The following is a 21,688-nucleotide window of genomic DNA, read 5'->3' as shown; positions in this document are numbered from 1 at the left end:
GGACAGAAGTAAGTGGAGAACAATAGTCGATGATACTTAAAATCTGATAAGCTGTGGGACACCTACAAAAATTCAGGGGTCGGCATGAATCTAAATGTTCTTGTTTTTAGGTCTCTTCTGTTTTGAAATTAGTTTTTTAAAAAAGGAAAAATCTGAAGTTTTGACTTTCGAAGTCTTTATCAAAATATTATATTGACACCGACAATTAGGGTATTTAAATTGATCAATAGATTATTTTTTTAAATGCAGTTTTTGCTTTTTGAATAGCTATTTTTGAAAAAAACTGATTTTAAAACAGAAGAGACGTAAAATCAAGACGATCCAGAAACATAACGGCTGTAGAAAAAAATTTGTTTGGCACTAGTGTACGAAATAATTTGGTAATATGTACTTATAAACGAAAAAGTACTAGTCACTTTTCTTTTCGAATACAAAATATCTATATTAAACTATACAAATGTAGATGGAAATGTGAAATATTCGAAGGAAGCTCTGAAGTAAATAAGATAAAATGATATTAATATAAATAAAGAGTATTTCTAAATTAATGCGGCAAAATATCCTCAGCCCATCTTTTCACAGACAATATTCCTACAATTGCTGATTTTTTCTCAAAATTTAGGAAATATTAATAACCAATATTTCACAAATTCCTTACAATCGTAAACATCTAACCACCTGTATTTGTTTAACGTTATAAGAATTAAATTAGTCCTTCCCCTATTTGTTATGTTCTGATAATCAGTTTTATAAAATAAAAATGCTACTTGAAATACCTGTTCATTAGAAAACATTTGTTAATCTTGATATTGTTGTTAGAACTAATAGATTCGGAGAAAACAAGGTTGTAGTTATTTCAAATTTGAATCTCAATCAACAACTTGTGTAAGATGAGCTGAGGAAATTTTCTTATAGAGAATGAATTTTGACAAAACTTTTAACAATCAAGGTAAAAATTGTTAAGAAATCGAAATTCTCATGAAGATAAAATGTGATTGTCGGAGATAATAAAATTGATGTTATTCGAAACAAGCTTGAGATTTTTCAAATATAATCATTTAAATGCATTCCGACAAACATATTTTTGGAGACAACAAATGCCTGCCGTCACAATAATGAAATTATGCACATAAAAAACAACAATAACCAAATAATTTGTATTGTTAAATTGTATAAATACCTTTACAAAAGAGAATGTAACTTCTACGCCCCACAGGATCAATTAGTCGTCGTTATTACATAGACAAAGAGTGATTCAATTTTGAATAGCTAAACAGGAAAAATTATTACGTTTTGTTATGAAAATTCGTATGATCCCGACAACTGACATCTAGAAATGAACAGTCAGTTTCACTGGTATGTTGCAACTAATATAGGCGTCGTTGAAACTCGACGTTCATTCTAACCAGCCGACGCTGGCGCAGTCTTAGGTCGTCGTGATCACACAGCGCGATAGAAAATACAATTTTTTCAGTTGATTCGTTTTATAATATTTAGGGTGATAGCGATGTGGTTTGCATATAAATTGATCGTTAATGTTAAAAGTGAAGAAAAAATAGTGTACAAAAATGTAGAAATTCTATTGCTTATGTTTGCTTGACAATAAACGCAGAATATGATGAAATTTCTTGCAAACTCATACATTTGATGGATTTTGCTAATATCACGCAAAATTTTTGCTATCACTGCCTCTAATGAAAACCAACCCCTCCTTCTTTTCTGTGGTCCTGCTAAAATGTTATCACTTAAAAACTAAATAATATAATCAATAAATAATCGGCCGCTTAATTAGAGATGGCCCTATTAGATTCATCCTTTCAGCTTTAGCAAAGTTACATTACGTCTTTATAAATAGTGTGAACTGAAGTGGATCTGTCAACTCATTCGTATATTCTTAGTCTGGAAGGTATAGAAAACAAGGTGGCCCATTAGTGTGTGGAAGTGCAATAACTTACTTAAGATGAAATTTACAAAAAAATTGTTTTCACCCTGTATATTTGTTCACCATCGAATTTAGCATAAAATTCTGCATCTAGCCCTATCTTATCTTTTCTCATAAATTGTGACGTTGCCAAGTTGGAGCGAAAAATATGAAAATTTGACGAAAATTGGTTCACTATAAATGCTGTCTAGTAAACGTTATTAGTGAGAACTAATTGAACTTGTTTGGTAAGTACGAAGGTAAAGAATGGCTGAAATGTCAACTGAGTTGAAGTTTCGTTTGGGGTTCGGGGTGTTTTTTAGATAAGCATTAATTCTGGAAATTTCAATTAGCAAAAACTTCATTTTTTTTAAATGGAACATCTAGGATATTATTGTACCATCTTGTAAAACTATTTTATCCCTTTAAATTATGTCCAATAATGTACACTCTAAAATTGACTGTTTTTAAGAAAATTGCATTTTTAGTTTATGATTTAAAAATATCCACATTTTTAACTACCATTTGAATTTGATGTATACGGTTTTGTTTATAGATAGAATTTTTTGGACGACAGTACGACTTATGTCGGTTTGTTTTGATATTTCCCGTGTCGAGATGAGGGGATCTTCCGTAACTTTTAACATTACGATCATTTCGTTTTCCTGTGACATTGCATTCTTCAATATTTCTCTTTTTTCGTAAGCTACACTACCAGTTCTGGTAAATCGATGAATTAAATTACCTATGTCTCCTTTCTTGGCTGTCTTCTGTCTGGAAATTTCTGTTGATAAATCCTTTATGCGAGTAAACAGTTACTGGCACCCAGTACAAAAATGTTTGTATCTTGTATCTTAATTGCTTCTTAATTGTTCGTAATACGTTTAGATAATAACTAATCACTCTGACTTTAATTGAGAAAATGTCAAATTCAGAGGTTATTTGATAAAACTATGGATATTTTCATTCCATTTGTTGGTAAGGTGATGTTTGCTTAATTTAGTTTGGTAGATACCCTATATATTGTATTACAGTTTTCAAAAGTATAAAATTACTGGTTTGATTTTGTCATAAAATCTGTAATAAAAAGTATTTTAAACGTCACATTCAGTGTTTACTAGTAAATAAAAGATGAATATTTTTAAATAATAAACTAAAAATGCAATTTTTTTTAAAACAGTCAATTTTAGAGTGTACATTATTGGACATAATTTGAAGGGATAAAATAGTTTTATAAGATGGTAAAATAATATACTGGATGTTCCATTTAAAAAAATGAAGTTTTTGCTAATTGAAATCTCCTGAATTAATGCTTCTCTAAAAAACACCGTGAACCCCAAACGAAACTTCTACTCTGTTCATACATTTCTGCCATCCTCTACCTTCACACCTCCCAAATAAGCTTAGTCACTAATAACGTTTACTAGGCAACCTTTATAGTGCACCAATTTTCGCCAATTATAAATATTTTTCGCTGCCAACTTGGCAACGTCACAATTTATGGAAAGGGCTAGATGCAGAATTTTACACTAAATTCGATGATAAACAAATATACAGGGTTCCCTTTAAAAAAAAAAACTTTACTTGTTGTTGTCACGCTTAGGCTGAACACACGTATACCTCAAAATATTTTAGAAATGTGTATCTGGGCAAATTTAAAAACTTTTATTTAAATTTTTTTTCATGTATTTCATCTCAAATTATTTATTACATTTCCAAATACTAATATAAAAGGGATGAACAGTATTTAAATGTATATAAAAACATTTTATACTAACTATAGAAAGATTGGTGCTGTATTCAATAGTGGTCATCATGATCTCGACGAAGATCCAAGAGAAGGACTTCCAAAAAGTACATGAAGTGAGGAGATACAGTAAAAGCACAGGATATGATTGTGCAAGATTGCTGATAAACCAAAAATAGTGCATACAGCAAAACAAAAAATGGACTGGTATGCAGCATTTGGGGAATTTTCGAATGGTTTTCATGCGTCATTTTCAGAGGTTGTGGGGTACAAATGGGAGTTTTCTTGTGGATTACTCTTTATTGGTGCAATAATAAACGAAGTATGGCTCAAAAACCAAATAGTAATGTTGTAGCATACATTATTCGTTAGAATTGGCTTGATCAGATACATTAAAATTTCTATTCATAAAATTGTATTTTCCTTATCGAACAACAACTGTTTGGCCAGTTGCAAGGTAACAAGCATATTAGATTTGCCACAGAAGACTAAAAACTTAGTTTTACATAAGTACTCCAATGAATAAGCTTATCTAACTGAGATTTAATCAGTTGTTAAACCAAAAACAACTTTATTTCACCTCAGAATTACAATTGCCATGAAAAGAGATCTTGCACAAGTCGTTTGGTCGGATTTCATTTGCGTATGCTTTTTAATGAGATAGTTTGCATTGCTCCTTGTTAAGAAGTCTTTGAAGCATGCAATTTTTTGCAAAGTCAAAGTATTACATCTGGTACATTGTGTGACATTACTGTCGCCTCAAAACTACAATCAGCTAGAACTAATAGTTTCTCTCAAGTGGTAGTTAAAGTGCCAACATTTCATAATTGAATGGCAGCAATAAAAATAACGAAGTAACCAGAAGTTGATTTACCTCAGAAGAAAAAAAAAATGTTCCAATAGCTGATGTGACTCATATTTTGTTGGTGATTAAGAAAGAAATAACTTCATTTTCCCTTAGAATTACATATTTTACATTGTATTGCCTCATGTTAAGCGGCTCTTAGAAGATGATTACAAAATATGTGGGAAATTAGCTGTTTCTGTTAAATGTTTTCAATACGGATACCACACCAGTCATTAACAGAAAGATAAACTCAAAGGGATCGTTTATAATCTCGAATGTGTTCTTCACTTAGCTCCAAATCTTTCATTTGTATTAAATAACTTTTCAGCGTACCAAAATCCAAAAATGATTGTATTTGAGCAATTCAGGATATAAATTAAGGACCAAATTGAGGGGTTACACAAAAATAATATGATTATAACTGTGAAAAGAAACATATTTTAATTAGACATCAAAACATTCATTGATATTGATATGATCTATATTGGCTCTTAGCAAAATTATATGTGGTGAGTAAAAATGGAAAAATAGTAAATATACGTTTTTCACTGGTCGTCATGATATTATGAGAATAGTTGATTCTATTATGAAAACTTTATTTATGCCCACTTTAGCTACTAGTGCGGTTTACTGTAAACGTTAGTTATGGATCTATTGCATTTATATAACAATTTATATATTTATAAAAGGGCCTTTTTATTTGCAATCTGTAAAATTTGGAATAATCAAACGGTTGATAGCAATAGATAAATAAAATTGCCCATTGACAATTCTCTTTCACTCAAATAATAAAGTATGATTGAGGGATAACTACATAACTACACAACACATACACCATGAGACTAAAATCTGTCAAGCAAATGACACGAATTGCAGCCATCGCTGGGTGGCAGATCTCATTAGAGGTTGAGCCAATGTGTTGGGGGGATTTTAGTGCGGCGACGATGTTTCTGGGAGAAGTGAGATATTTTTCTCACCCTCTCTTACTTACTACATTTGTAGGCCACCAATAATAATCTTCTTGGAGACACCTGGGAGCATTTATAAGAAATCTGAGTACTTTTGAATAAAATCATTCTAGAATTGCTGTGATTGACTAAGAAGCAGTGCCCCATAGTTCAATACCATAACTATAGAGGAGTTTCAGTGTTGCTTTGTATAGAAGCAACCGGTTGTTAATTCTAAGTTGGGATTTCTACCTATTAAAAGTTTAAGGCCCAATAATTTTTTTATTTTGGTAAATATGAGTCAGTTAATTAAGATGACTTAAAGCTATTTTGAATACACAAATAATTAGAATTGTTAACAACAAAAACAATAATGAAATAAAAGGAAAGAAGAGAAGTAGATGGGATGGAATTTTAGTAGAAACTGAAATGTCTGTAAATGTCGACAAAAGCAAAAAAAAAAGATTTACAGTCCCCGTTCCAATACATTTTAGGAATTCATCATTCATTTTGAAATAATTTAAGTGCACTATGAGAGTGCTATAAACTTTTTTTAATATAATATATAATAAGAGTGTTTATTACACTCTTGTGTAGCTTAGGCCGTTATTCCGCTGAGCCACTCCTTTAACAGACACAGACATTTGATTTGAAGTGGTAATCAACAACCGCCAGTCATGGATCGATAAAATGGGTCAAGAGTAAAGCTTTAAATGCATCTCTATAAGTTTACAGATGGTTCTAAGCCAGCGCAAGAAGCTGGAGTGGTTTTGTTTTAAACACAAATATAAGCTATCCATACCCCTGGGTAAATCAAATTTTTTTTAGTTATGTTGCTAGCAATAATCATATATGCTCAGGAGTGTTTGGATAGAAATGTCTCTAGGAAGTACATTCACATTCTTTCCGATAGTTTAGAGGTATTGAAGGCGCTAACAACTATTGAGTATTCCCTAGTGTGCCCCATCAATATCTTATTGAACATAACTCTGTCAGCTAAAGAAGTTTCAGAAATTTCTCGTCGAAACAACATCAAATTGGTGGTCGGACTTGCCATAGGTAAGTGCCTCGTCAAATATCACCTTAAGACGATAGTTATGGCAGAAAACAGCAGATTCTGCGATCAAGCTACAAATACAGCAAAGCATCTACTTTGCGAATGCCTTGCCCATTTCATTAAAAGGCTAGAGTAACTAGAAACAAGGACATAAAAACCCCAGTCAGGAGTCCACGTATTTTAGTAGCAAAGTATCTTCAAAGCTTAAGTTCAGAATAGCTGGAAATCAAGAGCAAACTCCCAAACAATATACAATAATTTACCAAGAAGTAAAGGTCTTCACATACACTGGAACTTTTGTCCGCGCTGCTATCACATTCCAGCTACAACCAACTTTTTGATTACTTAGTGTTAAATGATTCAATATGTAAATTAATAATGCTACATCTGTAGAAACTCTGCTTCTGTATGAAAAACTGGAATGAATACCACATTTCCTCTACTTCACCGTATTGTTCACTTGGGTTCAGTACTGATCAAATTACCTTCACCGTGGCGTCGTACCAAACAAACACAACAAAGAGGCATCAAAAACAGAAACGAATGGGTTACTTTGTCGTGTGCTTAAATAGCTTCACTATTCGAATATCTTATCTATGTCTCTAGTAAGAAATACGTATGACATTTGGTATTATTTGAATTAAATGATTTTTTCAATAAGGTAATAGTGATGTACACGACCGCGACGCCGACGGTAGACTGTAACTAAATATTTAATGTACTTCTATACTAATTAATGTCAAATGGATACTTAAGTTGAGGAATGATTATATGAATTTAAAAGCGTATATCGTTATAAGGCTTCTTGCTGTTACAAAGTTCAGATTAACACACATACTTCTTAGCAATACAACAAAAAGAATACAGTTGTACAATGTGTAGCTTTATAGCTAATCCAAATCCGGATCTGCTTTTCCACTATTCCGACTTTAATTCTAACTTACGATCACTATAATAGGAAATACTATATTCGATTTTGTCAAAAATTTCTTTTTAAATCGATTTGCCATGTTGTTTAAATCGATCTAGCGGTCTAGCGTTCTCAAATAATCTGATAAAAACTTTTATGTACCTTAATTTCCATTGCTAACTAAGGATCCGAACATATCAGCTATTCTATGAGAAAAAGAAGATTATTTACACTTGAATGTTGATCTATATAGATGAAAAATTTATGTTAAGTCTATGGTATTTAAAGGAACAATTTTTTAAATCAATGAGGTCTATATTTGGTTCTCCCCAGACTTTATTATTCTGTGGCAATATTCTTCTATTTAGCAAAGATTCAAAAATATTATATTGAATATATATATATATATATATATATATATATATATATATATATATATATATATAATTTCCATATGTTTATATTTCTAAATGTTCTTGATTTTAAGTCTCTAGTTTTTTCAATAATTTTTAAAAGATAGATAAAAAGTGACTTTTCTTTGTTATTATCAAAATAAATTCTATGAGTTTAAAAATATTTACAAGCATTAATAATATCAAAAATCACCGGAATTCTTAATTATTTCCCAGACGATGAATACATAATTATTGGAAAGCTCGGTTATATTTATGTTTCTAAATTTCTTGATTTTGGGACTCTGTTTCAAAATTAATTTTTTTAATAAATTTTAAAAGATAGATAGATAAAAATATTTTAAAAATAACTAGAAGAAAAGTAAAAACGTCAATTTTTATATATCTTTTACAAATATATATATATATATATATATATATATATATATATATATATATATATATATATATATATATATATATATATATATATGAACAAAAGAACTAGGTTCGCGGGTTGAACCGCGTTGGAATTTTAAAAAAATCTCGACGTTTCTGCTCCCACTTTGGAGCCATTATCACGCAAGTTAGTTAGTTAGCTCAAGACCAACAGTTAGTTTGTTAGTGTCAACAGTGTTCTTGATGGTAAGCATATTATCTTTATTTTCTATTTTAATAATTTTATGTTTTTGTTTAAGCTTTTCATTTCCTCGGTGAAATTCCAAGAAGTAGGCTGGTTGGGGTAATTCGTTACGTGGAGTAGGCAGATTGAGACCACGGAATCGGATCACATCTGACAAGTGATTGAATAACAACATAATCCCCACCCTTCTCTTGATAATGGCTCCAAAGTGAGAGCCGAAACGTCGGTGAATCCTTTCCGAACACATATTTTATGATAATTGGTTTTTTTATTGTTTAATAGTTTGTAAAAGATAGATAAAAATTGACGTTTCCACTTTTCTTTAAGTCTTTATCAAAATATGATATTGACACTGACATATACATATACAGCGGTTTCTTATTGGGAACGTGGTAATGAAACTGGACTAACTTTAATATATTTTCATAGCTTTCGAACACTCGTGAAATTAACTTGTTGAAATTTAATTTTATTCATAAATTTACCAATCAATATTGAACATCATTCACTACAACTTATCCTTACCCAACCTATAAAAATTCAACGTCATTCATAATCTAACCAATTAAAATTTAATGAAAATTCCTATAGTAACCAGAATCAATATTTCAATTAATCAATATTTCTATCAACGCCAATTTGAATATTGAATTTTGAATTCTACGAGTTTAAAAAATTGTAGCATTAATACTAGTCCACTTTGGTGTTTCGTTTCCACGTTCCCAATAAGAAAAAATTCCAGAAAACTATGTGTTGGCTAGCCTAGATGCCGATTGTATGTATATTTAGAAGCTTGCCTAAGATTTATTAACAAAAATTGGGAAAAAATCAGTACCCATTGCATTATAAATAAGAATTTATTTTTAGAATTTATATCATTTCATCTTAATGACAGATATTTTTCTTTTAATAATAAATTTTATAAAGAAACTTTTGGTACATCGATGGGTGCCTCGATGTCACCTATTCTAGCATCCTATGTCATAGTCGGTGTGTTGGACATGGTTATTCCTGTAATTTTCTTCAAACCCTTGTTAATTAGAAAATATGTTAATGATATTAACGTCTCTGAACCCAGTAATAGCGACATCTTGAATACTTTCAATAGCTAAGACCCACACATCCAATTGACAATAGAAATGGAACACACAAACCATTCCATACCATTTCATGATACGAGATTTATTTGTAGATTGGATAATTCTATCGTAATAGAATAGTACAGGAAACCTTGTAGCCCAGGTAGATACTTGAATTACCACTCGTACCATAAACATTCTATAAAAGTGAATTTGGTAGAACAAATTAAAAATAGAGTATTAAAGATCTCTAATCCCATTTTTCATAACAAAAACCTGAATATCCTTCTAAACCTCCTCCTAGAAAACTCATACCTCGAATCTTTCTTACGCAAATTATTATTTAATACATCTTCATCCATAAACGAACATACTTCTTTACACATCTTTACCACGAGAGAGACCATATATATGAGGATAGGGTAAACAACCCCCACTTATTCTAGATTACAAGAATTTTATACACAAGTTTCGACTCAATCTCCTGAATTTTCTTCTTAGCACTTTTTTACTTCGATTGCGATACCTCTAAAACCTAAGTAAGTTTTGGTGCCGAAAATCGTTGGTTGTGAGAAGATTTATGTAGTTTTTGTAGCATCCAACAAAAACAAATATTTTTTTACAGCCAAATGAATATTTCAATAATGCTCAATATAGTATCATAACCTAATTAATCAGTTCGCTCATAACATCGATGTTCTGACACAATTTTAATTTGAGGTATTGAGTCATGATCGAACGAAAACTGTCAGTAAATTCATCATACCAGCTATTTACAGTGCTGCAAATTGGGACTTGTTAATTATATAATCACGTGTTGAACCGCGATAGAATTTTGAAAATTCTCGACGTTTCGGGTCCCACTATGAAACCATTATCAAGAGAGAAATGAGTGTAAGGTGGTTATTCGTTCATTAGTAAGAAGTGATTCGATTTCGTAGTCTCATTCTGCCTACTCCACGCAGCAATTCACCCCCTTTCATTGATTGATTCCAAAGTCTCAATCTGCCTTATACTTAGAATTTCACCGAGAAAGTGTAAAGCAGTAACAAAAAATATAGAATAATTAAAATAGAAATAAAAGTGATATACTCACCAACGAGGCTACTAACATCAACACTTAGCTCAAGACCAGCAATAATCATTTATGACAAGATATTTCATATCAATGTTCAAGAAGCTGTAGAATTCCTTTGTCAATATTGATTCATGAGATTCATAATAGATGATATTTTCGATATCTATTGAAACAATGTTGGAAAGACTACTCCTTGAGACAAAAAGTGATACAACAAATAAAATAGTAACCAGGGTCATTAGAATCAAACTAAAATGTATTATAAAGGACATTGTTATAACTACATACTAGTAAAGGTGAAGACGTGCACCTAAATGGAAAAGAACTCAAATGTTCCGAATACATATTGTAAGTAAACTTAGAATTAAACATAAGTCAAATTGCTTTTGTATTCCTCCCGATATTTGGTAAATTACTAGTTAAAAATAAATTTGAAACATTGTAAATTACAAGCATGTTTGATTTATTTATAAACATGATTATTAATATGGATAATATAATGCTTTTAATGGCAATATAGTTTGAATGATTAATTCTCATCAATTTGTCAGAAAATGGAGATAAAAAATAATATGTGTGAGAAATATTTTTCAAATCTTAAAACTTAGTTCACAGTGAACGTTTTCATTGGTAAGGGAACCAATATTCCATTTGCGAGTATATAATATTGCCTATACTATCAGAAATACGATTCGTTCTACAATTTAACTGTTATTAATTCTCCGTACAAGATAGCAATATAAGCAAGTAAACTTGACAATAATGCATTTTTCATAAACTGACCTATCTTAAATTATAGATAATATAGTAACAAATATTATTGCCTTGTCACAAAATTAATAAAAAAACTTTGAATACTATCAATCCTTTTTTTAGATATCATGCTACATGTGTTTCGTTCAAAACGATTTCCTTCAGCTACCGGATGGGACACTCAACTGTTCAGTCAATAGTGACCGAAATAAATGTAGTGCAACAGTTGAAGGTTTGATGAGTGAAGTAATGCCTGAACCATCAGAAGAAGATTGAAAAAGAATCTCACAGGATTTTGAAGACTATTCTAATTTCCCAAATTGTATCGGGGCTGTAGACAGCAAACTTGTCAGCATACAGGCACAACCAAAAAGGTATCCCAATTTTTTAATAACAAGAATATTTTTCAGTTCTTCTGCTTGGTGCAATCGAAGTATGGAAATCGTACTATGACATCTTAAGAGCACAATCATTGTGTTATAAAAACAAGAAACTACAAAAACGAAGGTCAAAATAACAGAAAAAAATATTTAAAAAATCAATTACTAAACATACGAGATATGTCTACAGAAAAGACGTGCTAGAGAAATATGACTTAAACAATAAAGAAGTGCCACACAACATAAGTGACTATTCACGGACGAAATGGTTCAAAAAGCAGAAGAAGCAACGAATGCTCATGACAGAAAACATTATATAGAATAACCAAAAAATTGAAGGGTTACAAAAATTTGCCGCAAAGAATAAAATTAAAGGAGAAATCAGGAAAAATAAATTCGAATAGAAAACACATAAAACAAAAACATATAATTTAACGAAAATGAACGTAAAATGCAACAGATAATTCTTGCGATAAATTCTTTGCAAAAACGGAAAAGCAGAAGGCAGAACTAAAATATATTTTTCAACAATATTGTTCCATCTACTCCTCAATAGAATCTGGAATGGTGGAAGAATCCTAAGATATTGGAACAGAGTACCATTTATCAAATTTCCAAAAGAAGATAACTTATATAATTGTAGGGAATAAGATCATATCTAGAAATATTCTGGAAAGAAGAAGACAACCAGTAAACGACAATCTATGCAAAAGCCAAGCTGGATTCAGAAGAGGTAACTTTTGCATTGACCAAATTGTTTCAGTGAGAATGATACTGGGGCAAACAAAAGCATTTGATTCCAAAAACAAAAAATAATGTGGAAAATCTCAGAAGTGTCCGGACTATTAGATAAATACATCAGAATGATACTACGTATTTATAACTATTACACAGCCAGGATACAGCACGATGGACAATTATTCTAGCAAATCAAAATGAGTGAGACAGGGATGATATACAGAAGAAAACCACAATGAGTAACAAAATTATAGGTAATAGTAATAGGTAATAATTAATATGTAGATCGATAGCAAACTTAAAACAGTATGCCCGGAATTAAATATTATTATTAGAATAGAAGTCGTTTATAGAGTGGAAGGCACAGATGATATCGTTTTGATTTCAGTTGGCAAGTGATTGGGCTTTTTTTAGAATTTTAAAATATTGAGCCCTTAACTAATTCTGAACGTGAGCGTGAGATCAGGGTTGCTCCAAGAGAAACTAGTGTCATCTTCAAATAGACATATTTTACCTTTTCCTTGAAATTGTAGTACTGCAATTCATTAATTAAAATATTGTCATTAACATAATCGAAAGCCGTAGAAAAATCACAAAAAGTTGTCGCAGTGGAGTAATGGCTGTTTAGGCTAGGGTAGACATTATTTAGGAGGGAAAATACAGCATCATTTGTGCATTTGTTACTTAAAAATCCAAATTGATGGTAGTAAGTATTTTATGCAAATTCATAATTATAGCCGTCTTAAGTCAATTGGGAAAAGTGCCAGATCAGGAATCAACTTGAAGACTATAAGTATAATCAAACACACTAGATGAAATCTCAACGCCAGCTGGACTAAACATATATAGCAAAAAAACATAGATACAGCAACACCAATACCAAATTTCCACTTATACTTAGAAGGAAAAGAAATAGAGCAATTCGAACAATTTTGCTATTTTGGCAGTATAATAAGTAGACAGGTAGGGACTGAAACTGAAATCCAAAGAAGGATAGGTGGCGTAAAATGCCAGAAATATAAAATAGGGTCTCAAGAACAACAATGTTTCAGACCAATGTAAAATCTGTTGGGTTATAAGAGCCGAAATTTGGACATACAAAAGAAAGTTGTTCTAGAAAATCAAAACGTTTATCAATAGGTGCCTACGAATGATCTACAAAAATTGGCCTGTACAAACACGGAGAAGAATTATCGAGAAAGAACTGGATAAACTCATCATGGAATGAGGAGAGAAATAGGCAAAAACAGAAAGAAATGGAGAGCACTCGTCATCGAAATTGGACGAAACACACAAAATAATGCATGAGAATAGAGACCTCATTTTACCACACCAGCTGGAACACCGACAGATGCCCTTTGCTCCACTGGTATGACGATGATGATCACATCCCCAAAAGTCCTATTTATAGGCTGGTGTATTTTTGGTTATTCACTTATCGATTCTCTTTATTTTCTTGAAAATTTAGCTTTAAAAAACCTATCATTTAGATGTTACTAATATATATTTCAACAGATGGATACTATTATATATACTATTACTCACAAAAGGTATGTGAATATAAACAATATGGACTTCACAGGATATTTTGGAAGAACGAATATTAAACGTATGTTGTAAAGTGATACCGTGAGTGTTGCAAAAGGTGCAGCAACGGTTTGAAAAAATTTCATAACGAGTAATCATAATTTAAAGAAAATTAGAATAAATAAAAATGATTATTTCCATGAATTTAAGGGATATCATCATCTCTAAAGGTTAGGCTATTATTATTATTGAACAAAGTTTCCCATATGAGACAACTGTATGAAATTTATATCTTGTGTTATTGCAATAAATATATAGGTACAGTGCCATATTGAGATAGTGTAGAGTAGAGTTTAAAAATAAACTAGAAATGGACGACACTTCTAAATTTGAAATATGAATGGAATGAGAGATGATAGAACTAGGCTACTTTTTCAATAATAAATACTGTATATTTTATTGTTGCTGATAACAAAAATGTATAACCGTATATCAAAATGTTTATAGCTCCCTAATTAATATCATGAGTTAACACCTATAAACTTTGTATCCAAAACTTGATTGTTTTATTCACCTCTTAATTCTCACTAACACACAACTCGTATGCACACTTCATATATTTTTCCTAAAAACTGTCTCTCTTTCACACACCACACAGACTATAGTTCTCCATCTGCCTTGTTTGTTTGAGTTAGCTAAACGTTCAACATTATAAAATAATAATTTGTGTATACTGAAATTCACTACATACTTCTTTATAGATGTAGCTAGAGTCCTGAACGAACTTCATTAATTTCTGACATTTTTACTAGTGAAAATTGTATTTACACATACCCTTCTTATTGAATGGTATTGTTCAAGGTTCAATTTTCTCCAGCTGTCTAAATATTGATTCTATCAACTCTAGGTTATTAAAATTTCCATCAAACTGTGGACTCAAGAAATAACACATAATTAAGAGAAAAGACAATGTAATAAGTCAACGCCACAAGGGAATTTCAACTTACCTTAGACTCATTTTTAAATGTAATTGAGTCCTATCAAGTTCGCAAATAATGCAATTACTTTTTTTTTCTCAAGAAATCGAATGGAATTACAATGTTCTAATCGTATACTGTAAAAAAGTTTCTGGAATTTTCTCAATATTTGAAATATGGGCATCAATCATTTTTATTTACAACCATTCTTCTTGTATTTAAAGTAGATGTGTTTCAAATAGCTAAAAAAGTTGAACAATATCAAATTCAATTCAAACGCTAATATTTTTTCAATATAACATTGATGTGGGTGTGATTTTTGAAATCAAGTAGCTTAGATGATCTTGCTTTCGGTTCTCATAATTCTCTGTTTTCTTTTATGCATTTCGGTGAATAAATGTCAAATGTGCTACTTCCAAATTAGAACTGCAATATCATATACTAGCATTGCTAGTTCCATTTTTAAGCAGTTTTAAGCACTTAGTATTCTCAAAATTTCTGACTCGTCCACTTAATGTCCTCTAAGCAACCGCGTCCTTTGTAAATACCGTTCATATTGAACGATTAAACTGAAATAACTTGTCGCAATTCATTACAGGAAAGACAGAGATACTAATTTGATTCAATGTTCTAGAAATGGACAGAGGCAGTGTAAACTACAAATAGGTCAATTTACAACACCACGTTATTTTAGATGTTGCAAATAAATTTGTAATGAAATTGAAATATCGATTCTCATACTGAGCGCACTGTTCACACTACCACTACACCCACATTCACAATTACATTGTATGACGCGCGTGTCAATAGCCAAGTTATGGTCTTCAGAGACTGAAGGTAAACAGTATAAATTAGTTATGAAAACGCCCGTCAGACAGTATAATTGTGAGTGTTGGTGTAATGGTAGTTTAAATAGTGTGTTCAGCATGAATATCACCAACGGCACCAAAAATTCCAGCGTAGATTGATTACTATATTAAGTACTGTTAATGACTATTGAAAACTGTGTGTATAATTTTTTAAATTACAATTATAGAAACTGTTTTTATAATGAGCAATTTAAAACTCGTTCAGCTTACACGACCCCATAAGGAAAGAAACAAAAAATGATGTTAACTACTCTTATACATTGAAAGGAAACAGTCGATGTGGACTGGATTTCCGTGCGTCAAAATGTAAAACCTTTGGTCAATCAATTGACACTTATTAATAAGTTCAAACGCATTGTCAAGTCAAGAGGCGTATCTAGCTTTTTTCCGTTAAAAACTTCTATTGTCACAGGCATAGACAGTGGTATGTATTCCGAGGTTTGTCTGAAAAGTTTCCACCCAATAAAGAAACAAGTTTTTTTCGACAATCATTTTTTTTTCAACATATTTTATACATTTTTTCATGCTCTAAGTTATTCAACCCTTTCAAATAATAATAGACGTTTACGTTTGCGATACAATCCTCGTCTAATGAAAATTTCTCTCCTGTCTGTGAAAATTTGAGGTTAGGACACAAAGGGTCAAATATAGTGAATGTGGATAGTGTTCAATCAATTAGAAGTTCAATAAGGGTATTTATCAATGGCGATCACCAAAATGTGAGGAGGTCTGTTCTCTTGATGACAAAGCACTCTAGTTTTCTTCAAACCTTCTATAAGCAAAGGCAAAAATAGTCAGAAGTGTAAGAACTGTCGTAACACGCTAAAAATTGACACTTTATTGATAAGGATGCATTTGGACAAAAAATTGTTTGCTGAAATAGGGGTGGCGGAAGAGAAATTTTGAATTTAAATTGAAAAAATTAAATTTTACCAATAAAAATGATTTCTCGACTTTTTTACCCACAACTAACCAGTCGGGATACCTTCTTATCTTCCCGCAACTGCAGAATTGTTGCTGTAGAGAAAAACAAACAATAATTTTGTTGCAAATCATCGTAGAGGCAACTATCAAAATATGTTGTGTTTCTCAAGACATCCAGTCTTTTTTTAACACGCCACCGAATAACTAATTTTTTATAAGTTTTATGTAAAGAAAAAAAAGTAGGGGACCAGAAAAGAGCTCTAAAATAATTGTATTCATCTTGTATCTAGTGAATCTTCCGACATAATCATGGATGAGAAAGAAAAATTCATATTTCCGGCAATGTCCTTGAAATTTTGAAAATACTCCAAGAAAAGGCAAAATTTTGATTGAATTGCAAACAAAGAAGAGTTGATACATTTACTATTCATGTGAAATGTATGTTGAAGATTATTTTCTAATTTATCTGCAGAACTCCGGAAAATTCGTTCGAGTCAAAACATAGTGATTACTCGCGGCAACACCGTAAAATTACAAAAAGTAACAGTAGGAAACCCAAAATGATTGCATATATGTCTAAATACTATGTACCTAATTCATATTGCTAATCGAGAAAGACACCAAAAGGAAAAAACTGGCTTACTGTTGAAAAAATATCATTTTAACGAACCGACCAAAGAAGCCCTATGCAGTTAATATGAGCAAACTTTGAATCAAAATTATGAAAATGTAATCAAACTCCAAAATTAAGTGGGGACGTTGTACAAAATGCACAAAAAGTTATAACAGGAGACCACCATAAGAGAAATATTGCATCGTACTTGTTATTGAGAAGCCAAATGCTGATTCTATGGGGACCAATAAGTAATATCGTTTCTATATTAATTCATTATCATACGTAAGGTCATTGTTGACTTTGAAGACATTTTGATGTTATTGTTCACTTCTAAATACATAAAATATCCTTCATTATAATGCTTCTTGAGTTAAGTTGAGTGAAAGAAAGAGAGAAATGCTTTATTGTGAAAGAATTGTTACAATTTGTAAACAAAAGCTTGTAAAAATTCAAAAACGAACATAAAAATAATTAAATAAAGAAACAAATAAAATAAAATTTCAATAAACAGAATAAAACTATAATGAGTAACTAATTTATAGGTAATAGTAATAAGTAATAATTAGTAAATAAATCCATAGCAAAAATTAAAGCAGTATGCAGCATGTCCAGAATTAGACACGACAGGCTTAAGGGCAGAAACAGGAGCAGATCTATGTTAGACAACTGAGGAGCACATAAACACACTCAACGAGTCATCTAAGTAATTCACTGCGACGAAAAAATAAGCAGAGTAGCTATTTGCGCACCCCATAATCCCCCATAATCTTTCTTTTGAGAAAAAAGACAACCTTTCAATCAAATGCAACGTATTGTTTCACGACACTTTATAGAACCGTTTTTTGATTGTTTTACAATTTGTTACAACAAAAATAGGCCCTATATGATAATACAAAATGCAAAATGCAGTGGTATTTTCCAAATGAATCAATATGAGGTACTCCAAAGTCAGGTTTACATCCCAAAAATGCGATTCTTTGTGTTTGATAGAATATATGCGGAATTGTTCATTTTCGAGTGCTGAAACCTGGACAAAGTATTAATGCTTATCTTTATTTTAAACATTTAGAACGAATGAACCGAAAAGTCTACAGCGATTGTCAACAGAAAAGTCGTTATTTTGCAAGACAACAATGCAATACCGCACGCTGCAAGACGATCTTGGAAAATATTTATGAATGGTAGGTGGGAGGAAATGTCTTACCCTCCACACTCGCTCAATACCTAGCATAGCCCAATAAGACACTCTCCCATTTTCATTTACTCCAATGAAAACAAAATTTAATAATTTCCAAATTGCTAGTTGGATATATGAGTTTGTGTGCCAAGACTGTACAATCTTTTTATTGCGACAAGGAAAGGAGTCCATTATTATTAATATTAGTTATTTTAGTTATTGATAAGATAATTGGAGGAATAAAGACGAAACTAAACAGTTCCACTCGATAATTGGCTACAAAAATCTGAAACCGGTAAAAATAAATTCACTACTATATGTAGATAAAATGAAACAAACATGATGATTGATTGGTATAATGAAGTTCACAACCTCCTTTTCTTTTGAGGTATCAATTCAAAGGAATATGGCTAGTATATTCATATTTTAAAATTATTTACAATCTTACAGGATGTTTCAAAATTCTGTGCCATATCAAAGTTACATTTTTATAAATAAAACACCGTATATTTTATTACATATTTAGAATCAGCTTGACTTCTCCAATACAATAATATAAGGTTCTGAAGTTGCAACTAAATTTCCATAAAAAACAATACAATAAAAAACAAGTTCAATACCCTGTACAATGAAAGATAAGTAAGTTCAAAAATGAGGATCTGTTGCGTTCAAAGCATTCATAGTAGTGATAATTCTGGAAAATTATCTATTTCGTTGATATTAATCAAATTTAATACAGGTTGTAATAAAATACTAATATATTTCTTGATTTTTGAAATAAATCACCCTGTATTTTATGTGAGTATCGAAAAGTACCAACATACTTTTTTATCGAGTATTGCCTACGCCTAAAATTTTAAGTTGAGATATTTTAATTTTTCTGTGCAAAGCAATGATTATGTAGCATTTCTATAGAAACATTCCAAAATTCATTCCGTATTCTCTCCATCATGTCATCCCTTGTTTTTGGAGGTATTATATAGACTTCATACCTGATGTGACCCCAGAAAATTGAGTCCATTTTATAGAAATGTGGTGACCTCGGTGGCCACTGTACTGGACCATTTCTTCAGATCCATTGTCCAGGAAATAGTTTATTCAGCTCACTATTTATTAATGGAAAAGCGTAAGCCATCGTATCATCATAAAAAACCACATCCTTTGACGTGTACGAGCTTTTAATCAGTTGAGGAAAGATATGATAGTTGGACGGAGACAAATATGGTGAATAATGGGGATGTTATAGTAATTCAAACCCTAAATTACGAATTCTTCGCATGGCAACATGAGATTTCTGTGCAGGGGCGTTGTCCTGCAAAAACAAAACACCTTTGGATAGCTTTCCGCGTCTTTTCCCGTAGAGTGGTCAGTAACGTCGAATAATAATCTCCAGTCATTGTTCTACCCTTATCCAAAAAATCAATCATTATTACTCCATGGCAATCCCAAAAAACTGAAGCAAGAACTTTTCCAGAAGATTTTTGGACACGAAACTTCTTAGGTCTTGGAGAATCAGAGTGTCGCCATTCCATGGATTGTTGCTTTGTTTCTGGATAGTAGAAATATACACAAGTCTCACACGCTTATTGCTATGGTAACTCAATATTTTGTTTATGCATGGAACTGGTCTAGGCTAACTAGATATCATTACATCCTCGTACATTAGGTAATATGAATACTTCGTAGTATTAAAATGTTCCTCAAAAAACATGGTTCTAGTACATATTCACCAACAATACCTCCCACACATCTAACGACCTAGTTTGACGGTAAATCTTTATGGATTTGTTAATAAATAATAGAGAAAGTTTAGCCTGTTAACACAACCATTTTTGTTAAAAGTAGGTTTATTCTCAAATAGAAAATAGTTGAAAACATCTCTCTGTCGATTAACTTTTCGTAAAATCCACCTACGAAATGCTATTTTTTTTCAAAATCAACTTCAATTAATTCCTTTGCAAGTAAATGTAGTAAGGGTGCATTTTTTTGGCAAGAATAATTTGCACACCGTAGTAGCTCAGTTATTGTTCATTGGAAATATTCTTTACACTAAACTTGTGTGTGGGTTTTCAGTAGGCTGGCCAGCCAAATATTAATTTTCTTCTGTCACAGTAGCTTATAATCGATAATGCTTCTCATAATTAACTCAACCCGAGTTATTTAACTGCTGTATCAATCTCTTTAATTTTGATTACATAGGTTGCCGCCTCTTAAGAAAATATTCATGGTATACTACTGCTAATACTAAGAGGTTATATTCTCCCAATATCAAACAGTTCATCACTAGGGAAATTCATTTTTGTGCAAATTCCCCAAAACACCAGAAAATGTACCAAACCGCTTAAACAAAAAACAATAATATACTTATTGTCCTGTCATGTCGTTGTCAAATATCAGTTTTTGACAAATAAATTATAGCCAATCCAGAATCAATTGTTAAATTATTAGGTATAGGCACAGAACAATATTTTTCAGATTCTCATTCTTAAATGTCTCTTACACTGTACAGGGTATGGCACTAATAATTTTTATAAAAAATTAGTTGTAACTTGACCCCGTATATTAGTGTAATGAGAAAGTCAAGTTAATTCTAAATATGTAATAAAATGTAGGGTGTTTATTAAAAAAAATGTAACTTTCATATGGCACAGCATTCTGGAACACTGTGAAGATTAATGGCTATAATCCCTCAAATTATCAAATTGATGTCTCGAGGCACAAATGTACTGAGGAAATAAAAAACAAAAAAATAGAAGTAAAATCCGTAAAACCGAAGTGATAATAATGAATTATGAACAATAGGATAAAAGAAACTGGGACCCGAGAAGGAGTAACAACATTTGAATATCTAGGAACTACGTAGTTCCATGAGTTCTTGGCCCCACAAAGCGTTCGCAAAAATATTTATGCACGTGTCAGTGACAATTCTCAAGTCCTACACAAAGTTTTTTGCTTGCTGCTACGGTCAATTTTATTATAAGAGAGATGGGACAACGACTCAGTTAAGTTGTTTGAAAAAATATCTCAAATTGAGTTTCGCGCTGTTAAAAACATTTTTTACTAAAGAAAGATTAATACCAACACAAATCAAAAACTGAATGGGGGC

The 21,688-nt window shown here is 31.4% G+C and overlaps 1 protein-coding gene across 2 annotated transcripts in view; it reads right to left on the bottom strand.

Annotated features, from left to right (window-relative positions):
* Positions 1–1,446, bottom strand: part of LOC130441527 (head-specific guanylate cyclase) — a 119,646-nt gene extending 118,200 nt beyond the window's left edge. Inside the window, exon 1 of one of the 2 annotated variants that reach the window (XM_056775249.1) lies at positions 1,181–1,446. The gene's annotated coding sequence lies outside the window, so the exon portion shown is untranslated. The remainder of the gene's footprint in view (positions 1–1,180) is intronic. The other variant, XM_056775248.1, reaches the window with a different exon arrangement.
* Positions 1,447–21,688: the final 20,242 nt, after the last annotated feature.

Source organism: Diorhabda sublineata, chromosome 3 (genome assembly GCF_026230105.1).
Source record: "Diorhabda sublineata isolate icDioSubl1.1 chromosome 3, icDioSubl1.1, whole genome shotgun sequence".
In the NCBI taxonomy this organism is placed as follows: Eukaryota; Metazoa; Arthropoda; class Insecta; order Coleoptera; family Chrysomelidae; genus Diorhabda; species Diorhabda sublineata.
The sequence above is the reverse complement of the archived record's forward strand: the minus strand, read 5'-3'. Positions and strand labels throughout refer to the sequence as shown.